Source organism: Panthera tigris, chromosome D3 (genome assembly GCF_018350195.1).
Source record: "Panthera tigris isolate Pti1 chromosome D3, P.tigris_Pti1_mat1.1, whole genome shotgun sequence".
Classification (NCBI taxonomy): Eukaryota; Metazoa; Chordata; class Mammalia; order Carnivora; family Felidae; genus Panthera; species Panthera tigris.
In genome coordinates, this window is record NC_056671.1 from 81,905,248 (window position 1) to 81,931,348 (window position 26,101).

General features: G+C 37.2%; 1 long non-coding RNA gene across 2 annotated transcripts in view; it reads left to right on the forward strand.

Moving 5' to 3' along the window:
* LOC122232597 overlaps positions 1–23,551 on the forward strand; it is a 39,790-nt gene extending 16,239 nt beyond the window's left edge. Inside the window, exon 6 of one of the 2 annotated variants that reach the window (XR_006209947.1) lies at positions 23,376–23,551. This is a non-coding gene — a long non-coding RNA (uncharacterized LOC122232597). Of the gene's footprint in view, positions 1–5,108; positions 5,185–23,375 lie in introns of those variants that run through there. The other variant, XR_006209948.1, reaches the window with a different exon arrangement.
* The last annotated feature ends 2,550 nt before the right edge of the window (positions 23,552–26,101 follow it).

A 26,101-nucleotide genomic window follows, 5' to 3' on the forward strand; every position in this document is an offset into this window, starting at 1 on the left:
TAAAAAAAAAGTTTCCTTTGTGTTGACACCAATCTCAACAACTGCCACAGCAGCCCAAGAATCGATCAGGTTTTATTTAAACATTTTTCCATGTGACTAAGCTAAGAGATAAAGATGTGTCCAAATCATTTGGCATTTTAAAATGGGAACGATGTTCATTTGAAAAACAAAATGAGTGTTGACTTGAAAATTCAGGTGTATCAACTACGACTAGTGTTCCAAAATGATCTTAAAGGTTTCTATGAAAATGCCCAATTAGGGCTTTCTTACCTAAATAATTGTGTTTACATATAATACAAAGACTAATCATTTCTTTAAAACTTTTTTTTAATGTTTATTCATTTTTGGGAGAGAGAGAGAGAGGGACAGAGTACGAGAGGGGGAGGGCAGACAGAAGGAGACACAGAATCTGAAGCGGGCTCCGGGCTCTGAGCTGTCAGCACAGAGCCTGACGCGGGGCTGGAACTTACGAACCACGAGATCATGACCTGAGCCAAAGTTGGACACTCAACTGACTGAGCCACCCAGGCGCCCCAAAGACTAATAGATTTTTATCACCATTAGAAGGAAATCAGGACTTCTTTTTCTCCCAGTCATTATTTGTGTGGTTCTCTTGTTAGAAATTTAACATTTGCTTATCATGAGCTTTTTTTAAAAGTGGTGTTTCCATTCAGAAATCTTTCATACTAGTTCAGTTTCAAGATTCACACATACATATGCATGTATGTATACATGTATGTGTACTTGTGCAAACTCATATTTTTTTCCACGAGTTTTTTTTTATTCTTATAATGCTTCCTGCAGCAGAAAAAGAAAAACAAACAAACAAAAAACAAACAAAAAAAAACACAAAGAAAACAAAGGAATGTTACAGGAGGGCATATTAGCTTTACTTTACAAGAGGAAATAGTAATTAAGCAGTTAGTTTATTTGTTGTTATACCACAGAGTTACAACCTCCCTCTTTCCCACTTCCTGCTCTCTGTTCTAGGCGGATCTGCCCTTCTTTGGCTAATCAGTCTCACCAGCCTCCATCATGCCTCGGAGGTTTTTGCAAATACTTCCTCTCATCAGCCAACACTTTCCACGTCCCCTCTGTCTTTGCCTTGTACAAGTCCTACTCACCCTTCATTAGAGAAGACCCCATGACGTCCTTTTTTAGAAAAAGTTACCTGTTTTAGAAAAATACAGAGGCTGGATTTCTTCTTAGATCTTTTCATATGAATAGTTACATATCATTTGTGTCATTTCTTTTGGTTACTGCAAGGAATACGTATTTGTTAACTGGTTATATTCTTCATTAAGGAAACGTTTCTTAGCTCTCTTGGCCCAGAACCAACCACATTACTTCTGTTTACATTCCATGAGCAGGAACTATTAATATAGAACTATCCAGATGCAAGGGAGCTGAGGCTGTGAGCTATAACTTCCATTTGGGAAGCCACTTCTCACTCACTATTCCATTAGGGAAGCAAAATGAATTATTGGAGGACAGGAATATTGGGTAGCAGTTTACTAATGACCGAGATTTATAAAACCTGAGAGAAGCTCTAAGTGATAGAATTACTGCTGACCAATATAAGAAAAACAGATAATAATATCAACACTAAAATTAGGTCTTAAATTTGTGTTGGGCTTTTGCTTTTCAAATAGATTTTTCATTCAGTACCATGTCTCATCTTCCATAAAACAAGGAGGATGATTTCCAGAAAGATTAACAGCAAATCCAAGACTATTCAGCTACTAAGGTACCAATCAGGTACTTGAACCACAAGGTTCTAAAGGCAATTGTTATTATTCTTACAATGCCTCTTTCTAAAGGAATTCAGTTAACTTTCTTTCTAAAATTATTCATCATATTTCTGTACCTGGGGAATTGCAAGACGACTACTCTTCTCTGCAACAGAATAACATGGATCTACAGTATATGAGTCCATTGAATCTAGCACGGAGACAAATCCTGCCTAAAAAGTAGAAAACGAATACAGATACGTAATGTTTCTTTTCTAAAAAAACAAACAAATGAACAAAAAAAAAACCCATAAATTATTAGGAGCCACATGTATGCATTGGGAAACTGAGCTTCAGAATGCTTAACAGTCTAGTTCAAGATCACACAGTTAAATGAGGAAGTTGGAATTCAAACCTAGCAGTTTCTGATTATGAGTTCCACAGAATCCCATTATACCCAGACATGGGGGATTTATTATCCTGTATAAATAAGACCAATGTTATTTTCTAAATGCTTATAACTTTTCATTTTCACTTAAGGGTAGCATTTGAGCATGGATACCTCTTGGATTATCTGTTCAGTACAGACAGAAAGATCTGGAAAAACAAATCAACTAGACTCAGTAGTAGATTTATGTAGATTTACAACATCTTCATGGCTCTATTCTTGATAAGTATTTTGGGCAAATGGAATCTCTAGTTCCATCAAATATTTTAGAGGAGTAGAAAAATGTAGAGATTCTTGTTCATTCTTAAGGATTGCAACAGTTAGTTATTCATAGACCAGTATGAGGAAGTTTACTGGTATGATAAACCTAGTGATCAATGAAATGAAATGAAATGAAATTAGCTACAGTTCAAATGAGGATGTTTAGAATGTATAATCAGTAAGTATGAACAACAGTACTGCCAAAGTCATGAGTAATCCTATCTCCTCTTTTAAAACTGTCAGGAAAGATAAATTACGTGGGCATTGGGTTTGTACATTCCTTAGACAAGGAAATCTACACAAATTTCTAAAGATAATTTATACTTGAGTAGGAACTCTGGGCTTGTTCAGTGAAAGACATTGACAATTCTAGTGGGTCTTTTTACAGATCCTCAATGATTAAAGGAATTTTGACTCTGGAATATTCACATATGGTACACCCATCAGAAATAGGAACACATCATCTCCTTCATTTCGTATCAGAGAATGGGAATTTATCAGTATGAACTGAGAATGACAACAATATCAAACAAACCCTATGACTAAGATCCATGGGATAAAAGGCCTTTCTCAAATATTTTTGTTGTTGTTGATTAGACTTTTATCTTAAACTATGCTAATATTTGCCTAGGAATCAGAAAAGGAGAGTTCTAACTACTTAATCTCTGTTTTGTCATCTTTAATGAAAACACTTGCCGTGAGTTATTCGACTAATTGGAAATTATGGAAATTACAGGAGGGGCACAAACTCTAACCAATTGGAAAATCTGAGAGAGTACCAGACTATTGACTGCAATCACCGGCACCTAGCCATGATATGAAGATGGGCAGCCCAATTTATTTTCCACATTCAAGAATGCATTTTATTTTTTTTCCAGACTATTTTTTAGAGCAGTCTTAGGTTCACACAAAATTGAGAGCCAGGTACAAATTTCCGATATATACCCCCTGCCCCTGCACATGCATAACCTCCACCATTATCAACATTACTCACCAGAATGACACATTGTTTACCAAGGATGAACCTACATTGATACTTCATAATCGCTCAACATCCATACTTTATCTTAGGATATACTATTGACGGTGTACATTTTATTAGGTTGACAACAGTATAATGATACATCAATAGAATATCAAAGTATTTTCACTACCTTAAACATCCTACACCCTCTGCTTATTCATCTTTCCTCTCCATGCCTAAAAATCAAAGATCCTTTTATCAACTCCATAATTTTGCCTTTTCCAGAATGTTATATAGTTGAGATCATATTGTCTGTAGTCTTTTTAGATTGGTTTGTCTCATAGTAATACGAGCTTACGTTTCCTCCATGTGTTTTCATGGATTGATAGCTCTTTGTTGCTGTTGTTTGTTTGTTTGTTTTTTGCTTGTTTTGTTTGGATTTTTTTAGCACTGAATAATATTCTATTGTCTGGATGAACTACAGTTTATCCATTCACTTACTGAAGGACAGTCTCTGGGTAAATACCAAAGAGCGTGATTGCTGGATCATATGATAAGAGTACATTTAGTTTTGTAAGAAGCCATCAACCTGTCTTCTAAAATGACTGCACCATTTAGTATTTCCACCAGCAATAGATGGGAGTTCCTATAGCTCTCCCACCTCATCAGTGTTGGTGTTATCCATTTCTAGATTTTAACCATTCCACAAGCAGTGGAAAGGTATTTCATTGCTGTTTTCATGTGCGTTTCCCTGACAACCTATGACATGGTGCATGTTTATTTGCCACCACTCTATCTTCACCGATGAGGTATCTGTGAAAGACCGTGGTCTATTTTTTAAATCAGATTATTTGTTTTCTTATTGTTGAGTTTTAAGAGTTCTTTGTTTATTTTGGATAATCCTTTATCAGATGTCTTTTGCCAATATTTTCTCCTAGTCTATGGTTTGTCTTTTAATTCTCTCAATCCTTTCATGGAACATAAGTTTTTTATTTTAATGAAGTCCGGTTTATCAATTTTTTTTTTTTTTTTTTTTTTTTGGGACAGAGAGAGACAGAGCATGAACGGAGGAGGGGCAGAGAGAGAGGGAGACACAGAATCGGAAACAGGCTCCAGGCTCCGAGCCATCAGCCCAGAGCCTGACGCGGGGCTCGAACTCACGGACCGCGAGATCGTGACCTGGCTGAAGTCGGACGCTTAACCGACTGCGCCACCCAGGCGCCCCTATCAATTATTTTTTTAATGGATTGTGTCTTTGGTGTTGTATCTAACACCCAAGGTCATCTTGATTTTTTCCTATGTTTCGGCTTCCTTTTCATCTCTATTCACCTATTTTAATGTCCTCCAAACATTACATGATAGGGATGGAATGAGATGATTTCTATGGTACCTTGCTTTATGTATTTTAAATGACTAGGATTATAGTTCAAAATATTCATTTCCCATGAGAAGCTCATGGTGCTTCTGATGTAAGCAACAGAAAACAACATGGCTCAAGGGAAAATGAATATTTCACTGGCATGAAAAGGTTCAGATAGTCGAAGGGGAATCCACAACCAGTGGGATACAGGTGTCCACGTCAAGATGCCTCAGATCCACATGTTTTCACTCCTTGTAGTAAACTGCATGCATTGTACAAAGTCCAAGGGAAAAGTGATAGAAGGGACTTTTTTGAGCGTGTCACGTTTTCACTCCTTGCTTCTAGAAATGAAGAGCATCTTACCGATCTTCGAGTGTGACATGAAGAATTGATGCAGGGGTATTTCCTCAAATGACACCGAACATGTTAATAAAAATATATTACAACTTCAGGTAGTATATCATGTGTCTACTGCACTCATAATGACATTGTTGCCTATTAGTTTTCCATTGATATGTAACAAATGATCTCAAATGTGGCAGCTGAAAACAATATCCATTTATTATCTTCAATTTCTGTAGTTGAAAAATCTGGGCAGGCTCAATTAAGTTTTCTACTTACAGTGTCACAAGGCCAAATTCATCATGGAATGTTCTTCCTTCCCTCCTATATCTTTTCAAACTCTACCAATATCTCAAGACACTTTCAAGTATCGTCATGAAAATTTTGGGACTTCTCTAGGAATCGCTGGTATCTTTCTTCTAAGCAAATGCAGTATACATAGTTTGTAATACACAAAGTTGGAAAGTATTAACATTCCTTTACTATTCTCAAATTTTGGCACATTTAAAAAAAACTAGAGTATGAGCTATCACAGGGTGTCTATTTTGCATAAATTTTATATCACCCACAGCATTGACCAAAGTTTTAAATACACAGCAGACAGCAGTTGTTAATTTTTACCCATATATTGACATTCCCAAGTAAAATACGAATGAAAATAAAAATCATTCCATCTGAATACTTTCCATTAAACCTGAGATATTCCCCTCCCTTTACATTCATTGAAGTACTTTTTGCAAGCTCCATTGTCATTTACTTTCTCATTCTCTCTCATTCCCGTCCATACAAATATTCCCAACTGATGACAAGGTTAAATCTTTAACAGGAAGGTTAACAATTGTAGGCACATGAAAAAGGCCTGAATATGAAGACAAAACAAAATTGCCGAAAATTCAGTATCACACAAAACTGTCATGTGGATGCCTCATAACCGTCTTTCTATGCCCTGGGTGGATATATTTTGGAACAAAGCAGTTGGCTTAGTAAGAGATCTGGCGCTAAATAAAAGGTTTTCAACCTTCAGGGTTTAGCATCTGAACATACTCTTCAGGTGCCAGATTGGCCTGCCCTGGAGTTGATGGGGATTTGATGAACCTGTATGTATGTACAGCCTCAGTGGATGAAGAGGCAGGGCCTGGGAAGGAGGAAAAGCCACTGAGAGAGAGAAGTGATGGGAAATAGCATCAGAATGTACGGTAATATGACAAAATTCAGTGGGTTCAGAGCCAGTCCATTAAGAAGCAAGGTTTGAGCCATCAAGCTGAGACATCTGGCCATTTTAACTTGGCCACCGATGGCGAAATAAAGGCAGGCTATCCTGGATTCAGCAATAATTAGGATGACTTCAATGATTCCTGATATTTCCATTTCAAGACTATATCTGAACAGTTCTATGTTTGGTGTCTGCTTTTCCTTTCATTTTAATCAGTTTTATATATATTTTGATGGCATGTTTTCATGAGTATAGAGGTCATCTATCAAAGAGAAAAATGGCCTTACCTTTTTCCTTGCAAGAGATTTGAAATAATGACTAAGATGGCCGTATCTAAACATCTTTTCTAGTAAAACAGTTGAAACTTCCTTCACCTACGGACTGTTTGCATTTAAGTGGAAAGCACAATGGGTAAATATTGGGTGAGTGTCCTAAGTCGGGCTTATTAGTTTGTGTTCTCTGAGGAGTCACTTGTCCTGTCAGAGCTTGTATTGTGACTTGTTGAGAGCCCTGACATGTTGTCTCCTCACTGAGGACCTCACCCTTGGATGGTAGAGAAAACAGCTTATGTTTTAGGATTTCTTATGAATGCAGATTCTATGGTCTCATTTGGAAAAGAGCAAGCACAAATAATTTTGAATGTTTTGGTTTAGGATATTTTAGGATATTAACATATACTATTTAGTATGTGAATTAGAGACAGCCTTTTCATGGTCAATGAGCAAAGCAACAAGAGTATTTTCATTCCTCATTTGCATGAAGTTTCGAATTTGCAACCAATATAAATCATTTAAATTATTAATGGTAAAGCACACTAGTTATTTGAGTAGACCTAAAAAGGAAATAAGCCAATGAAATATAGCCTTTAGTTTCTAATAAACCAGCTTTGGAAGTGGATGAACTGGTCAGAAGGAAGCCTCATTCTGATGGAAAGAGGAATCTGGGGGCAGGCATCCTCAACAATCTGAGCCCAAATGATGGCTCAAGGATGTTGGATCTGTGTAACCTGCATCTTTTTTTTTTTTTGGATAATACCATAAGGCACGATCTCATTCCTTCTCTTTGTTTCCTGGCATAAGAGCCAGAGTCCAGTGAGAGAGACTAACTGTTGGTTGTCACGAGTCACATCATTTCCGGGGAATAAGTGCTACTCTGGGAGGGGAGCAGGATAATATAAAAATAAACAGTTGCTTGTGTTTCCTTAATCCAATATGTCAAATCAGTAAGTCCATTTCCTTAGAAATAGCTCAGGCTTTTTGTGTGTGTGCTAGGTGGGTGAGAGCCAGAGAGTATTTCCTATCAGCACTTCTGGTCCTTCCCAATCCCTACACGTAACTGCAGGAAAATCCTTGAACTTCTCTATCTGATAAAGTACATGTTTACCTAGCAAAGTAGATATGTATCAGTAATCTCTTATGCACCAGCATGTCAGATCCAGAATTTTCCTCATTACCCTCAGCTTCATGCCAGTGTGACTGTGTAAGTCTCTGGTTTAGGGGCCAATTCTGCCGCCTCAATCTCCTCACCCCACTGGGCAAAGCCAGTGCTTGCGACTGACCTCCTGCCTTGTTCAGTGAGAGTTCTCCACTTTCTCTAGAACTTTCTCTAGAACTTTATCTTCAGTTCTACTGGAACTGAAATCTTTCTATGCTCTCCATCTCACTTGTTAGAACATTGATTTCTTAGTTAGGAAAAAAAAAAGTGACATGTATTTTTTATACTGCCAGGAATTGTGCCAAGATATTTTTGAATTTATTATCTCATCAAATCCTGAAAATGAAGTTAAGATACTAATATTATCACTGTAATTTTATCAACAAACAGAGGGGTAGCCTCCTTAATAGTTTGCTCAAATTCCCTGGCTGCCAGATTTTGGGTTGGAGGACAGATACACAATCACCTAAGTTCCCAGTGTCCCCATCTCTGAGTTAGCTTGAATTTTAGATCACAGCAGGTCTTAAAACTGGCAAGTCTTTATAGATTCTGGTAATACTACATTTTAAAGAATGAGCTCGAATAATGAGCCTATTCTTCAACCAGTAAGGCTGGCTTAGTGGTAGGTCATCTGATGGCAAGATCTGAATGAAGTAACTGAATATATATGAAATTAATATAAATAAGAATTTTCTTCAATATTAATTAATCTATGAGAAAAATTCACAATGGTATAAATTGCATTAACATGTACTTTATAATGGCTTATCTTTCTGGAAAACTATTAGAACTGTCAGAAAATACTCCCCAGTGGTAGAAACATCATTTTCTTCCTGTTCCAATTTTTCTGACCCAAAAAGAATCACAGAAAAAATACTGATCTTGCTAATTCAGGAGAATCTCAAATATAGAAGAATCTGTATATAGAAGAATCCAGCCTCTTGTTGAGAAAATATGGCATCTAAAGTCTATCTTAAATTTGTAAAATCACTTGTTAATTTTCATAACATACAATCTAATAGATTAGGAGGGGAGTGATATTTGTCTACAGCATCTTATGTAGTCATTTATCACAGCACTTCGTTGAAAAATTTATTCAACAAGAGTTAATAAAGTAACTAGTAGCTTTTAAGCAGTGATCGGTTGTGTTTTAAAACACCTAATTACATTTTATTGTACGGTTTTTTTCTAAATCTACAATTTTAAGAAATTCATAAAATATCAAAATCAAAATCATAATCAGGTTATTGTATTCTATTGTTTTCTCATCAAATTTTATCTGTAATGTATTTTATCAAGTTAATTTACTGCCTCTATTAGAGGCACCTTGACCAGGGTGATAGTGGTTTGTAGATTTTCTCATTTGAGATGGAAAACTCAGATGAGACTTGACCAAGGCTGATGCTTCATGACATTTGGAGGTGGTACTGCTTTTATCTTTTGAGGGTAGGAGTAGTCAACGTCTCAAAATTCACACCTGTGCTCTGGAAAGAAAAACAAAAACACTAATAATCAGAACATAATTTGGGTCCAAGATTCTCATACTTGGACTTTATTCCATATGATAACCTTTATTTTTCACTGTTTAACAAAACAGTTCTGCGTCAGGCATTTATACGTTTTCTCTTTTTCTTTATATCCCCCAATGCTACAAATGTCCCCAACTCCTACACAGCAATCAAGAAACTGTTGGACTCTCTTCCATTCCATGGTTGGAAGAGAGATGTTTGTCACACGTTTGGGCTTCAATGGTGCTTTCCTAATAACATAGAATGATTCTAGTCATTACTGGCCACAAAAATTTCAATGTTCATTCATCCATTTCTGGTATTCATTATGTGATTTGATTTTTCACAATTCATTCAAAACACTATAAGTTACCAGTTTAATTTCAAGAAGCTACACTTTAAGTCTTATTGTTTGTTTTCAATGTGTTCTATGCAAGATCAATTCTAGAATGTTCAGTAACGCATCCTTGAAGTTCATGCAATAACTTCCTGATTTTTCCCCCTCTTTTGGCACTTGAGGATCTTCTTATAATCTTTTATTTCCTGAAAAACTTCTACATTATTTTATATAAAAATAGATAATCCTTTTTTCTGATTATTTAGAAAATGAATTGAATTTGAAGGTGAATATAACAGACATTGAACAGAATTCCTAGAATATAAGGAGAAAGAAGATAGGAAGTCAGACCACAAAAGACAGAGAGTCCAAGGTATTCCAACCCTGTGTGCAGAAAAAGAGCTGTTTGATTTTCTTATCAATTTTTACACTTCATTTTTATAGACTTAGTGTTTCAAAACCCTCCTACTGTGCTTATGCATTAAAAAGTTGAGTTAATAATGCTGGCATTAGAGTTAGAGAAGAATATGAATTTAAGTTATTCACAAATGTTAAAATTGCAATGCAACTAGTGTATACAATGTAAGAGAGTTATGCAAATGAAAATAGTGCAAAACCACTTTAAATGTTACAAATGAATATTTTCGTGGCATTGATGAAAATGTCCAAAGTCCAATATTATTTATTCTTTCCTACAAAGTCCATCTCTGGCAGTAAAATTCCAGGAAATTACAAAATAATATCAAAGAGTTTTTAAAAGGAGTTACAAGTCACATGAGTTAGTATCATGAATACCAATTTTAATTATAATATTCCCTATGAGATAGCCCAGAGATGAACAAAGAGAGAGGCAGGAGTTTTAGAGGGAGGATAGCAGTTTATACAGTCACCTCATAGCAGGTACCTCTTGTATCATTGTCCCTCTTTCTCTCTTTTTCTGTCTCTCTTTCTCGTCTTGGTTGTCCGTACTGGAAAGGGGGAACCTCTTCCATCCCCCAGCAACAACATCACCAACAAAGTACCATGCATAGGTTACATATTCCAAGGCGGAGGACTTAAACCTCCTAGTCTGTGCAAAAAGAGCCTGTCGGTTCTATGATCACTAGCAAAGTTCTGCAAGTGGAGAGTTTGTGCAGAAAATCGGTTTTGGTGTCAAATCTCCGAGTATTACAAAAAGTCACTCTGCTTGCTCTAGTTCTGTTGTGTATGCCTTTCTCTGGCTCCTCAGGAAAGGCTGAGACAAGTCTTAGAACTAAAGATTTAATCAATCTCTATTACCAAAAATATGACTCACAAGAGCACTGGAAATTGAGATACTCTTGAGTGGTTTGGACAAGTCAGCTTGTATCACTGGCTTTCAGTTTGCTCGTCCATAAATGACAGTTTAAGCTCAGTGATGTCTAAAGCACTTATAGCCCTAAAATTCTTCTAATTTCTTCTCTCTCCTCTCTGTTATTATGTTAGAAAGTTTTCTCTTTTATGTTTATTTCCAAATGTGTGTTGAATCAAATTTCCATATGCTATTATGTTGGCACTAAAATGCAACACAGTCAAACTGTATCAGTTTGTGCAAGCAAAATAATGGTCACCAGGAATTTGCTAAGAAGTATCTGAGTAGAGACTGCCATCCATATTTTCATGGCAATTGGGGCCCTGCATTGTGGGGTATAGGAAACGGTAGCAAGGGTAGTTGTGCATTGCGGTAGGCTGTAGAAATCCATACTAGAATTTTTGTCTTGAAATTACTTTTGATGGCTTAAAAAAAACCAAACTTTGGTTTTTGTGCCATTTGCAAATAATGTCACATCTCTCAGTGACATTCAAAATCCAAAGAGGTTCATTTCCATTCAACAGTAGCATGGAAATAATTTCAAATCAACTTTGGGACAGCGAGAGCAAAATGTTGTTTGGAAGTCATTGTGCATGGAGAATCATGTCTTACGCCATCTGTTGACAAAATGGAACTCTGCAGCCTGGATGCCTCCTGAATAAACCCAAGGAGGGTATTCGTGCTAGAAGCTAATTTAGAGAGGAGAAAAACAACAACAACAAGGCAGCAACAACAAAAAGCCATGGGGTGTCCTCATAAAAAGGCAAACAAAAGAAAGATCAAGAAGTACAAACCCCGAGCTTAGATGCTTCTTTCTTTGCACACATCTGCTTACTGAACACATTCCAATTTAATTATATAGCCAAATTACCATCCCCTTACAGAACTATTGTCATGGTTTTCAGATTCTTCCAAGTGTCAATTTCAGTGTAACTCCCTGTATATTTCAAAACAATGCCTGGAAATTTTCCTCTCTCTGCAATTATGCAACATTCAAAGATACGAGAATTTCTTTTCCCCCACCTAATCAAATTTTTCATGTTAGCTTCCTAAAAACACCTCCCTTTATGTACTATCTGCCTAAGTCATTTGTCTCCAGATTTTATTTAGACAATTAAAAAAATCGATACTTAATTTTCAGAGATGTTAGAGATGTAGGATATGTATTTCCTTTACTTCAAACTTAAATGAGCTAAAATTTCTGCCTATATAATAAACGAAAACTTAAAAAAAAACCCTAATCTACTCACTATGATTGTTAAATCTCTAAAAATATTATGAAAAGGTTTTGTTTTTTACAATAGTGGTGTCTATATTATAAAAGTTTTTGTCCAAAAAAGAAATTTCCACGGAAGCCCTATGCCATCAGAAAAGGAATTCATTTGGTTGAGAAGTTCTCTCATCATGTGCTTCTCAATGAAATGTACTTGTTGTCTACAGTGACATAGACTTAATTAGAACAATTATTGAGGCTTTAAATATATGCCTATAAAAATGATCAGCTTTACATAGAAAAAGGAACAACTTTATTTTTATCAAAGATGACTTTATATTCTTTGAACTGATTGGTAGAATATAAGATATAAAAACTAAGAAATAGTCCAGAAACTATATAGCCTACTTATAAGACTAATTTACTAAATCAGCCACCTATTTATATTCATCAAGCATTTATTAAATGTGTACTTTGTGCCAAGGAATATGCAAGATGATTTTTATATCCATTATTATATAAAGTTTATACATGAATCTTTTAAGGCAAATCCTTCTTCCCTGTGGCAATAATTCACTCAGTATTCCGTATTTTAATTATCAATGGTTTGGATGCATTATGTGAGTATTATCCTCACTTTTCATTCATAGTTTGGGGTCTCTCAAATAGAATATAACAACCAAACTAAAACAAATCAAGTTGCAATACTAATAGGATTATGAGGACTTTGAATTCTGTTGATATTATAGGAGTTTGACTTGCATTAGCAGGAACAGAGGCGAATTTTGTGTGGCCTGAAGTTTATATAATTTTTAGTCTTTCTAAGCTTCGTCTTCTTAGAGTAAGTCCTTCTCTGTACATCACTCCTTTCCTTACTCAGAAATATATTGTTCCTAAATGTCACAACGTGCAAGAAATCAGCATGATTTTTAAATCTTATAAAAGACAGAATAAGTCTGATGGAGATCTGAATGATGGTAAGATTATTGCAAAGACTACATGCTACCCTGAGGTGCTGGGGAAAACAGCCAATGGATCCAGGCAGAAGCTCATCCATTTAGCAAATAATTGGTTTCTCCAGTGGAGGCAGCTGCTTTGCTGCCCTTCTGGCTGAAATGTACTGGCAAAAGGTCCCTATGGATGCAAAGGAGGACAAAAATATTGGTGATACAGGAAAGATCTAACAAAATAAGTACCTAAAGCCAAGAGAAAAGCAGTTTATAACAACCTGTTTAGGAAACTGGGCCCAGATCTGTGTAGAGAAATGCCAGTTGCCTTGTCTTCCTTCAAATGCCAGTTGCCTTCCTTCCTCCCTTTCTAGTCTTCCCAAGCTAGTATTTAAAAGTATTTAACCATGAGCTCTCTTTCAATAACACAGGGTAAGAAGGAAAGCTTCTCTTCATTGATTCAGTCATGGATAATTGTTCAGAAAGTAGGAAGTGCTTCGGTAGAGAAAGAGCACCCCTCATTGATCAGCATGGCAGTTCACTTTGTCAGCATTTATATAAAAGCCATCATCCATAAAAATTTCTCAGAAGAGTTTGTTGTAGAACCAATTAGTAATTTGAACAAATGAGAGTGAATGAATGCCAAAACTCTATAATGTTCATTGTACTGTCTCGTGTATGACTAGGTGATTCTGAGAGTGATAAAAATTATTTTTACTTATCTAGAGCCAGGATATCATGCCAGAAATATTTTTCTTTTTTTGTAAGTATCTGGTTAAAAAAAATTAGTTGTAGATACTTCATTGTGAGGGAAGGCCTCTTTACTGGGAAGGACAGAAGAATGTTCATAGAATGTGTAGTCTCTGAACAGGAAAACAAAGATATAAATAAACAATAATTTAAAAAAAAACATTGCATACCAATACTGTAGTACTGTAGAGGTGTATTCAATAAATTATCTCCTTGATTCTGACTCAGGTGAATTCTTTCACCTCTTTGCTGTTGGCCTCCACCTGATTGTTGCCCCATATTTGGGAGCTCCTATATGATTGAGAGACATTCCATTTAGACACCACAAAACCTAAGTTTTGTTGCAGGATTTTTTATCTCAATACCCGGGGTTCGTTGTCTCTCCACTTTGAAAAATGAAGGGGTGGACACAAAATGAGCAGCAGGCAAAAGTTTATTAAAGTATAAGATCAGAAAGAAAGAATAGTAGGGAAGCTCTCTTTACAGAGAGGGGTCATTCGAAAGTGAATGCCCATCCACAATAGGCAAGGATCCTTGTTTTGTAAGGTTCTGGTTGCCCAACCTCTCCCTTCCCCCTTTGTTCCTTCTCAGGTCCTACCCTTATTGGCTGGACAACTCTAGGTCCTGGGTTGTCCATTCCTGATTGGCTTGTTTTCATTACATGAGGGGTGGTGTGTGGCCAAATTGTTCCTTGTGGGTCATACATTTTATGGTGTATTTATTTTTAGTTAGCTCGTGTGTCAAATTCCTGATGGAAACCTGAAGGGGTGTAGGTGGGGTCTGTTATATTATTAAGGGGAACCTTACACCTGAGGGGTTCTGCTCTAGTCAGACACTCCCAACATTGTTCCAAAACAGGTGTCTTTCCCCACCCAGGGACCTCAGGTCCTAATCTTCCTCCCCCTGCCTAGTTTATCCTATTTTTTCCTATCATAGTTTGACTCTCAATAGTGCTTGACCATGGATTCAGACACACCTAAAAATGTCTGGATGACATATGTTGCACACTGACCAAAGATAGATCTCTTGGTATAAAAGGTCTAGGAACCTCTGTGAGCAATTTGTCCTAGGAAAAGAAATGGTTGAAATGTTTGTGGTAGTGATTAGAGATCTCACCTAATTCTTCTCTTTCTGGCCACAGGATAATGTAGCATGCATGTGATTTGCTTTCCTAATGAAATATGAGTGGGAGTAATGTCTCAATTCCCGGTGAAAGACCGTGAAAGTTTGTTTGCTACTTGCCAAGTTCCCCACCCGATCTCAGCCATGGTGGAAGCCTCTGTTGAGAGGCCGATTCTGATTGTCAGCTCCCTGGGTGACCAGTGACCAAATCCTCTTTGCTATTTAGCTGGATGCGTCTTGTGAATGAGTATACCCTTAGGGGTTGCTGTATCAGTAATCTCAGTGATCCTTCTGGGACCTTGAGAACTACAGAAGAATCCTGGGTGGTGCATCCCAGGCGGGGCAGGAACAGAACAGGGAATCCCGGTAGAGAAAAGAACATGGATTACACCCCTGTAGGATTTCTAAAAATATTACAGTGCACTTTAAATAGGGGCTAGACATGTCTTAATTTCAGCAAGTCCGAATTCCAGGGAAACAAAATTTACTGGTAATGTGACCCAATAATGTACTGTATCTCTTCAGGGGATTGGGTTGTCCAGAAAAGCCTGGTTACGTGTCTCTTAATTTCAATTACTGCCTCAGATATTTCTGTTTTAATGTGAATCCTTATGCTCTTCATTCTTTCCTTAGCTATGATCATTCCAGAAGCCATAACATCATATATAAGTTTTTGAATCTTTTCTGGTAAAGACAGGGTGTTTGATATATTTTGATCATATTGATGGTAACATGATAATGTAAATTTAAATACTTAATTACAAACCAAAAACTGATATGAAATAAGAGTAAAATTGTAAAATTGACTCAACTTCAGCTGGCCCCAAATTTGAGCTTCCCCAAAACAAAAATTCCATACTGTCAACCCAGAATCTCAGAAATTGACCTCGATCTTTGAGAGCTTCAATATTCTGCACATTTCAGAAGAAACGAGGCAAAATAAAATAATCATGAATTAACACAGCTTCACAGAGCTTTCTATAAACCATTACAAGTATGCAGTCACAAAATATTTTTAATTTATCCTATAATTCCGCTTAAAATTCTCTAAGTGATCTAGTTGAACACAATGTAGTTTAATAATTATATTGCAGGTTATTAATACTTTAAATAAAATGTCTCTTCAATTAAATAGTTCCAAGTGTTTGATTCTTCAAATTGTTTAAGATTATTTTTTTCTCATCTCCTACTAAATTAAGCTAATTCTCTTAGGAACTAAAGAAATTTTGGATACACCTTGATATTAATGTAGAAAGTATCTCATTGGAAGAAAATATCCTTTGGCTCTGCCTAAAATCTTGAGTTCTACTCATTGTTTTTTGTTTGTTTGTTTTGTTTTGTTTTCCTTCCTTAAATGATTGTTTTCCTATCTGCATTAATGCAAAGTCCCCCTTAGTAATTTGAAATGGTTTTAGTAATAGGAATTATACAATGCTATGGAAATATATAGTATGGCCACTGAAGCAACCTGTAAATAAAGTTATCAGAAAACGTTAATTGCTATTTCAATGCAAGCCCAAGGTCAGTAATGCTATTCACTCTTTCCCTAAGAGATTTGTTGCTATTAGGAAGATCTCGGAATCTGAACCTTCATGTGACAAGTACAAATGGTAAACTTCATGAAGTTTTTCCTGTCTCAAATGAATAAAGCATAATAGAAAACATCCTTTGGTTTCATTATAAATATCTGGGAACAACACCAGGCAGGCCAGCCTGAAAAAGAAGCAGAAATGAACAGCAACAAAGTTAGAGATGCACAACAGAAGCCCTGATCAAATTGTACCTGAAGCTTGAAGTGTCTGTTTATATTGCAGTTTGATGGGTCAATAAGTCCCATTTTCTTGAGTTGAGTCATCTGTTACCTGCCACTGAAAACATAATAACCCATGCATTCAAATACGAATCCCTTAACACTTCCATTAATTTGTAAACTCAATAAACTTTGAGTAATTGTTGATTAAATGACATTTAATTTATATATCCACAAATTCTATATAAATGCAATGACAGTTTGCCAATCAAAAATACCATCAGTTATACAAATGGTATGTAATGTGTCAGTCATTTTGACATTTTTGCTTAAATGAGTTTTTTAGTGGATTTAATAGATCTAATAATAAAACACAGGAGTATAACATCAAGCTTTTTTTAAGTTAACTTAATAACTTGACCAGAAACCAACAAAAGGGGTAAAGTTCTGAAGAGGTAGTTACTATAGAAATGCTAATTAAAGTAAATGATGGTTTGAAGTGGTTTATTACATTGCCCAACATATGTATGTTTGACTATGATACAGAAACTGAGCATTGCTTCACACAGCAGGATGGGAAAGAAATTGGTCCTAATTTTATGTGGAACAAATTGAAAAATTGTGTCAAAAAATACTAAGAAATGTATTCTTTTTTTGGTTCATTGATTTGACTTCTAAAATTTGTCTTATTGAAATAATTGACTAGTGTACAGATATGTTAACATAACTTTTTTTTTAATGTTTTCATTTATTTTTGAGACAGAGAGAGACAGAGCATGAGCAGGGGAGGGGCAGAGAGAGAGGGAGACACAGAATCTGAAGATGGCTCCAGGCTCTGAGCTGTCAGCACAGAGCCCTACCTGGGGCTCGAACTCATGGACTGTGAGATGAGCTGAGCTGAAGTAGGATGCTTAACCGACTGAGCCACCCAGGCACCCCACATAACAGTTTTTTATATGACAGAAAATATATTTAAACATATCAAAAATTAGGATTTAGCTTTAAAAATACGTAACAATACAGTAATTTATAAAACTGGAGAAGTTCCTTTTATCTTGGCATTGTGTCCCAAAAACTAAAATAGAAAAGAAACTGGAGAAGTGAGTTGAATGCAGCTGGAGAGGGCTTTGTATGCCTGTCCTGGAGCTGAGACTTAACCTAAGGACAATGCTGAGGTGTTGTAAGGAGTAAATCAGAAGACTGACATGATCATATGTGCATTTTTTTTTCAACTCACTCTAGCCACAGGCAGAAAAATGAATTGTAGGCTATACGTCTGTCATTGGAGAAAACTGTCAGAGAAAAGAAAAACTCTCCCATTTAAAAATAATATTTTTAACACTACTCAACTATTTAACAATCATTTCTTGAGCACATACTATATGTCAGACATAGTAGGATACTGACGTAAACAACCTAAGACCTCCCCTATTAAAATGTGCATTGATTGAAAATTGATCATTTATTTCAAGTGTATCTGTAAGTCTTAAGGCAAAAGGTAATGCGTGTGCAGCAATATTTGGGCACATTTTGCTCTACTATTTTGTAATATTACAAGCAATGATCTATGCCATATGATGTGCAAATGATAAAGGTTTGGTGCATATGAAAATAATTTTGTTACAATAAAAATCATCTAAACCTCTCAAAAAAGTAATTTACTATGTTTATAGATATATTAGGAAAATATTATAGAAGATTATTGCAGAAATGGTACATTTAGGTGGATTCTAAAGTGTATCTTTTGGGTCACAGTAGTAATGTAGATATAAAAATTAGAAATTAAAAATGGAGAGGGAGAAAGAAACTTGGAAAGAAAGAAAGAAAGAAAGAAAGAAGAAAGAAAGAGAAAGAAAGAGAAGGAGATAAGGAGGGAAGGAAGGAAAAAGGAAGGAAGGAAGGAAGGGAGGAGGGGGGGAGGGAAGGAAGGAACAAGGAAGGAAGGTAAGTAGGAAGAAGGAAAGCAAAGAAAATATTGGTGTCCAACATGAAAGCCACAACTAGTATACGAAATCTGGTTCTTAACAGTAGTAACGCTGAATTCTTCTTATTTCCACTGAAAAGCAATCTTCGAATTATCGTTCAGTTACTTTCCAGTCGGTAACAAGAAAGAAGCACCAGAGACAAGTGTTAATAGGAATGGTCCTATCCAGCTTTGGAGGACATGTGGCCAGTTATTACATGGCTCCTTTACCTTTGGAAGCAGATTTCTCAGTTGATGGGTGACATAATTCCTTAAAATCCTAAGCATTTCTGTCCTTCTTGCTTTTGCTATTCAACTTATTTAATCACGCCCACATGAGGACTTACTTTGTAGAAGCCACCTAAATGGGACACATCAAGGAAATTCCTGCAAAATGATGACTTTTATACACAGGATTGAATACACCTTGACTTGTATGGATGCGTATGGATGATTTTCGCACTGAAGACACGAAAGACGGCAGACTGCCCACACTGACACTTGCTCGGGTTAGGCTGAAATATCTCAAGATTAATAACTTGGAGATATTTTCGACGAAGGCCTTGGGCCTTAAAAGTGGACGTCCCCTCTACGCCTTTTCTTACACTTGGCTTGTTCAGTTTTCTGAGAATTAGCTATTGTTAGGGAGTAGATGTCTTTTGGAATATCTGGGCCAGCTGCAGCTTATCCAGGGTCCAGGTCTTAGTCCAATAAATACACAGGACATTGAATCCAACCAAAAATTCCCATTATTTACCAAAGTGGATTAAGACTGAGGTTAACGCAAAGCTGGCCATTAAAAGGGCATGCAAAAACTTCAGATCTTAGGGGTAAGTTGTGTAGTATTTAGCACAGCGGTTAACTTGGAAACGTAATTGCCGGGTATGATGGTTCCAAATCAGTGCAGCTTTTACTGATATTAAGATACACCCTTCGGGATATATAACATGTCCCAAGAGTTCAAACTCAGACCATAAGAACATTAACTCTCCTGTATTTTTATAGAGGTTATAGGGCCAGGAAGTTGCCAAGATGGTTCAGAACAGGGAATATATGACTCTATCTCCCAGATTTAAAACCACAGCCTGGTATCTAGGAGATATTGGAGAGGGACTTCATGAAGCTGAAGTATTTAACCCAATAGCTGAATTCTTGGGCCTTGTCTGAGAGCACTTCCCTGAAGCATTTGCAAATATAAAATTTTGGATAATAGTAAAAGCTGACTAATAAACTTCAACTTATTTCAAAATTTACTAGCCTAGACCATATTTTTTGAGATACTGATCATTTAAATGAAGCTAAGCCTTGAACAAAGAAATAAAATATAAGCCAAGATTTATATCAAATTTTGGAAATCAGACAGATGATAGATAGATAGATCTTCTAAACAGAAGACATACTGCCCAGTAGTTTTCTCTTTTCAAGACCTTTTCTTTGCTTTCATGACCCGATTTTACCCCCTGGTGCCCCTTCTCATTGCTGAGACTCTCTTTCTATAAGTGCACTTCACTTACAAATTTTTATTTATAATCTCAGAATAGTTCTGGTGCTGAGGATATATACATTAAAAAAACACACACACAAGATCTCTGACATTATCCTGCTAATGTTATATGGAGAGACAGCCAGCAAAGAATAAATAAGTAAACCCATAAACAAAATTAATTTGGTAAGTGAAGACGATTTAAAAAGTAAAGCAGGGCAATTGGCTGGAGTTAGTCTGGGAGAGAACAGAGAGAGAACATCTGACATTATCACGTAGGGGTAACATGATAGTCTCTTCCTTCTGTTCGTTTTCATTTCATCCTTTGTGCTTAGTTGGTCTTCACTGTACTTAGTATTTTGCTTTTTATATTTTATGTCATCAAGGTCTGTGGGTGACTTAATCAGTTAAGTGTCCCTCTTGATTTTGGCTCAGGTCATGATCTTGGGGTCAGGGGATTGAGTCCTGTGTTCACTCCATGCTCGGTGCGGAGCTTGCTTGAGATTCTCTCTCTCCTTCTCCCTCCGCCTCTCTCCCACTACACTCTCTCTATCTCATGCACTCTCTCTCTCTCCCCCCCCCAAAAAAACAATTATATTTTATGTATTCAAGAAAGTGTTATCAATGAATATATGAGATCAGATCACTAAATGCAAGTTTTCATTTTCTCTCTTATTTTTGTAACGTTCCTGAGCAGACCTGGAAATCAAAAACAGAGGAAGCTTTACAATATATATTATATTCACTGGTTGAAAGAAAATACTATTAAATGTTTGGGCTTTCCACCCCCCCCACATAGCCCAAATAAAGGAGTAAGTGACGAAAAAGCAATTTAAGACAAAAGGAGATATTACAAACTGTACTAAGACAGAGAAAATGTTCCTTAAATGAGCTTAGCATTTGGGAACAGTATTGAGTTGATGCTTTTACTATCTAAAGCTGTACATCAATATCTGCTGGAGGGTGTAGATGTTCTACTCGAGAAGAAATTAGCACAAACATCCAAAAACATGTGACCGCAGCACAGAAATGTAGAAACATAAAAGAGCATTTACGTTTCTGCAAAAACAATTTCTGCATGTTAAACAGGCATAACATTTCTAATCCACCAAAACCTAAGAGTTGTTTTGTTTGTTCGTTGTATCTGGTGTGCGGCGACATACTGATTGGGGGTCCACGCGGGTCCCCTACAAGGACAATAGCAAGGCCCCTCACGCACCCCAACTCTCCACACCGGGGTTCTCTCCTTTCATGCAAACAATAGCTTATAGCACTAACCCGCACAGCAGCCTGGCCCATCGTAGGGACCGTTTGCTGTGGAGCTCCGACTCTGGGGTGGAGAGCCCGTGTTCAGTCAGTGATCACAGCTCTAACACTTGACTCTTGTGTGACTTTGAGAAAATTGCTTAACCATGTGTCTGGTTTTCTTGACAGTCCCAGACGGTAAATAGTGGCAGTACCTCGTATCGTGGGGTTGTGAGAATTAAGTTAGTCAATGCATATAAAGGCCTTGGAACAAGGTTTGACACGCACACATACAAAAACCTTTCCGTAGAAATATATCATCATCATCATCATCACCACCATCATCATCATCTATTTAGCTTCCATCAGTCTTTCTCTACGTTATTTTCTCAATTTAGCCAGAACTCAGGAAGAGGAAAACAGACCATTATCACATATCACTATTTGCAGAATGGACCAGGAAAGTTGAAAAATAAGACTGGAACTAAAACTTAGGGCTCAACAACGCAACTAGAAGATTTAGTAAGGCCTGGGAACATAAGGTCAGAAATTCTGACCTTGGCAATGGAAAAAGATACTATGGCATAAAATACCTCTGTACGTGGAAAAATTCACACAGGCTAAATTTTCAGCAGTAGCGCCGGATGACCCGAGTGGACTTGATCTGTGAGAGCCAGCCAACGAGTCAACTGGCCACCGGGGGTGCCTGGGAGACACCAGAGGCTCACGGAAGCGCCTGCCGGGCTGCCCTGATTTTCTTTCCTAGGAGATGTCATACTTCTGGTTTTCCCCAGGCTTCATGAATAGAAATCAGTGGGTTAGAGAAGAAAAACCAAGGGGTGGCAGGAGGAGAACACTTCCTTTCCCTGCCTGATGCTTCCTGGTGGGAGAAGCCAACGTGTCCCCCCCCCCCCCCCCACCAACCCCGCCCCGCGACCTGGCCAGCATCTGGAGGGTGTCCACTGCCAGGGAAAACGCAGTCACCTCTCTGCAGGCCTTTCCCCCCTCAACCCCCCATCCCCCACCCCGCCCCGCTTCCTGAAACCCGAAGTTGTTCACTTCCCTTAAGGGAATCCAAACTTACAAACACAAAAGTATGTACAGAAGTGAATATTTGGTTTGAATGTGGAAAGATATTACAACAAATTTTAAATTTTAAAAGGCTGGCAGTTAATGTTAACCATCACAAAAAATCCCAAAACATGAAAAATGTTTTTTGTTAAATAATGGCCTGCTGTCGCTGTAATGATCCCTCTCCCTTTTCTTGCCGTATTGGTTGATTGCCTCTTTATATGGAAAAAAAAAGCCTAATATTATTTTTATAGACTTAATAAAATGATAGCTTTGCTATTCTTCTAGCGTATTTATTTATAAATAAAAATGTGCTCTTACTAGTTTTGGAATATCAGTTGCACATTTACAACTTGTAGAATGATGTCATATATGTTTAAAGTTATTTTTTCTTTAAAAATTTTTTCTTAATTTTTTTTAATTTATTTTTGAGAGATAGAGACAGTGCGAGTAGAAGGTTGACAGAGAGGGAGACACAGAATCCCAAGCAGGCTTCAGGCTCCCAGCTGTCAGCACAGAGCCCGAAGCAGGGCTGGAACTCACAAACCACGAGATCATGACCTGAGCTGAGTCAAATGCATACCCGACTGAGCCACCCAGGCACCCCTGCAGCTCTTTTCAGTATGAGAAAATCTCTGACATGTTTTCTCATCAATGTGCTGTAAGATTTAAAAGGATTTTCTTGGGGCTCATTTGGTTACGCGTCTGACTTCGGCTCAGGTAAGTTCGAGTCCTGCAAGGGGTGCTTGGGATTCTCTCTCTGTGCCCCTCCCTGACTTGCGTGGAGACTTGTGTGCTCTCTTCTCTCAAATAAATAAATAAACTGAAAAAAATAATAATCATAAAAGAATTTTCTTCAGGTTGAATTCTGGCTCTCTATATTTCAAACTTTGTTTCCTCATAGGTCTGGCTTTGGGTGCCATGGGCTATGATATGGTCTCTGACCCTGCATTTAAAATATCAGAATGCCATCGGAATCACCATGGTTACATTCCTCCTTCTGTACGTCCAGCAACAACATAATTGAGCATGAAGTGAGCCACATACTTCATTCCAATAAACCCAAGCTTGATATTATCATCTCCAGCTCAGTTCCTCATTTGAAAACTGGTTCGGATCCAAAACCACATTCATATTAAGCCAACACTACCTAGCCCACGAGTATGTGTGATGGAGGGAAGGCAGCGTGGAAGGACACATTTGTCTATGTCAAGGCAGTTTAAACACTTTGTTTTTGCATTTTTTACAAAACGTTAGACTCCATTTCTACAGCCTCCATTGCCTTTTAGGGTAAATGTGGGAAAAATAAATCGGGTGTGCTTATCTGAATTCCCTCTCTCCTTATGAGGAGAGAGCCTAACTGTCCAGAACCAGAGTTCCCTTCTGTTTTCAACATACCGAGAGTCCCATCACCATCTCTGCACCCACCCCCCATGCCCACCCACACCTTGTCACACACACACGGAGGGAGACCCAGTCTATCCTGAGCAGGACTAGGTGTTAAGGCTGCTAACTCTGGAGCTGAGATTCCATATTTACACGGATTTCACAGTCAACATCTTAGGTACACACATTTAATATTAAAAAATAAGTTGATAGCTGGGCCTCCAATTGGCCTGATATTTTAAATATCTCAGTATGAATAAAAATTGAGAGAGAGAGAGAGAGAGAATATATCTTAGCAGTCTCTCCATGTGCAATCATACGTTCCCCATTTAAATTAGCGTAGTGAAGAATTTTTGGAAGTTACTCCTTGGACTGTCGGACAGCTCTGTAAAATTGTCCGATTTCTCACATCTCTTATTAAAGTCTTCATTTACTCTTTAATTTTGCTTACTTACTCTTTAAAAAAAAATTTTTTTTAACGTTTATTTATTTTTGAGACAGAGAGAGACAGAGCATGAACGGGGGAGGGTCAGAGAGAGAGGGAGACTCAGAATCTGAAACAGGTTCAAGGCTCTGAGCGGTCAGCACAGAGCCCAATGCGGGGCTCGAACTCACAGACCGCGAGATCATGACTTGAGCCAAAGTCAGACGCTTAACCAACTGAGCCACCCAGGCGCCCCGTGTGCTTACTTACTCTTTAATTGTGAAAAGGCTTTCCCCTGATTGCTTTAAAATGACGTTCTGGGAAAATTCAGGTCTGGACCAACACGACAAATCTGTTGTGTGGACATCATTTGTTCTGTACCCATCGCTTATGAGGTAATTTGCATTTGAAAAAAAAGCGCACTGTGTAGCACAGGACAGACTTTTAGGACAGAGATGATTCTATACATGGAGAAACAGAATTTTGGCTTTTCAAACTGTATGAGAGACAGTCTCTCACAGACACCTGAGTGAGTCCTTTGAAGAAAACTTGAAATAAGTAAAAATGGAATCGATTTTGACTAAAGTCCCTGTGCATTTTCCAGGACAAACAGGTAGGCTTTACTGCCTGCTCACCACAGTATGAAGGAAAGATGAGTGACTTTTTTGTTTTTTTATTGTATCACATTTAGATAGAAAACAACAAGAATTTGGACAGAGGAAAATGCAAACAGGAGACAGCGGTATTTAACAGGGACGATACAGCTACTCAGGAGAATGTGGTTCAGGTGCAATAAGGACTGTGGTGGACAGTTTGAAGCTTCTAGAAAGAGATACCATACTCACATTTGGGGTCAGGAGAGAGGCAGGCACTGTTCATAAATGGAGTCAGTGGACAAGAAGTTCTTATGTACAGGAGCCATTTGGGTATTCCAGTAACAATAGGGTGTGAGAATTCACAATTGGAGACTAGAGTCAGCAAAAATACAGACTATTATAGTTTATTGTATAATAGACAATTATAGATGTTGCTGATTCATGATAACTGGTCCTTTCTATTTTAGAGGAAGAAACCTTCAAAATAACCTTTCTACCTGAAGCTAGAGCTCAAGTTTTTCTACTAAATGCTCTGTCTCCTGAAGAATATTCTCTCAGTCTGGATATTATGTCTATTAAAGTGTTCAAAAAATTTGAGGAAAATTTAGGTAATGGTAGGAAATGATGGATAACCTGAGAACTATGAGGATGGATAACCTGAGAACTGCTATAAGCAGGAGGTCAAGGCTTGACTTCTTCCATAAACTTTAAGCTCCTTATAGCCCCAAAGCAAAACATTTGTCCACAACACAATGGGAGCTTACGACATAATTGTTGATTGGTGATTAAATATAGGTCATAAAGTTATTTCTAAATTTACCCTTCAATTTCTTCTTATTCATAATATATACATAGAATACTTAATTTAAACTATGGAAGAATGTTTAAATTGGAATATAATTATGTGTCATTTTAGTTAACTGAAGAGACCCTATTGAATGACTCACATACTCATGAACGAAATATTCAAAAATAGGTTCTAACTTTAGATAACTTGTGAACTAGATGTACTTTTTCTTTTCAGATCCCAGTGACTGTTTGTTTGTTTTTTTTTACCATCAAGGAAATATTTTCCACATGATACACCTCATGCTTGTCCTTTTTGACATTCTTTTTGGTACTGATAAAATGATTAAAATATATCCATTACTATTTTTTAAAGTAGTAATTATGGGTTTATAATGGCTTAAGATATCAATTTACCTACAGAAGATCTTTTCAACT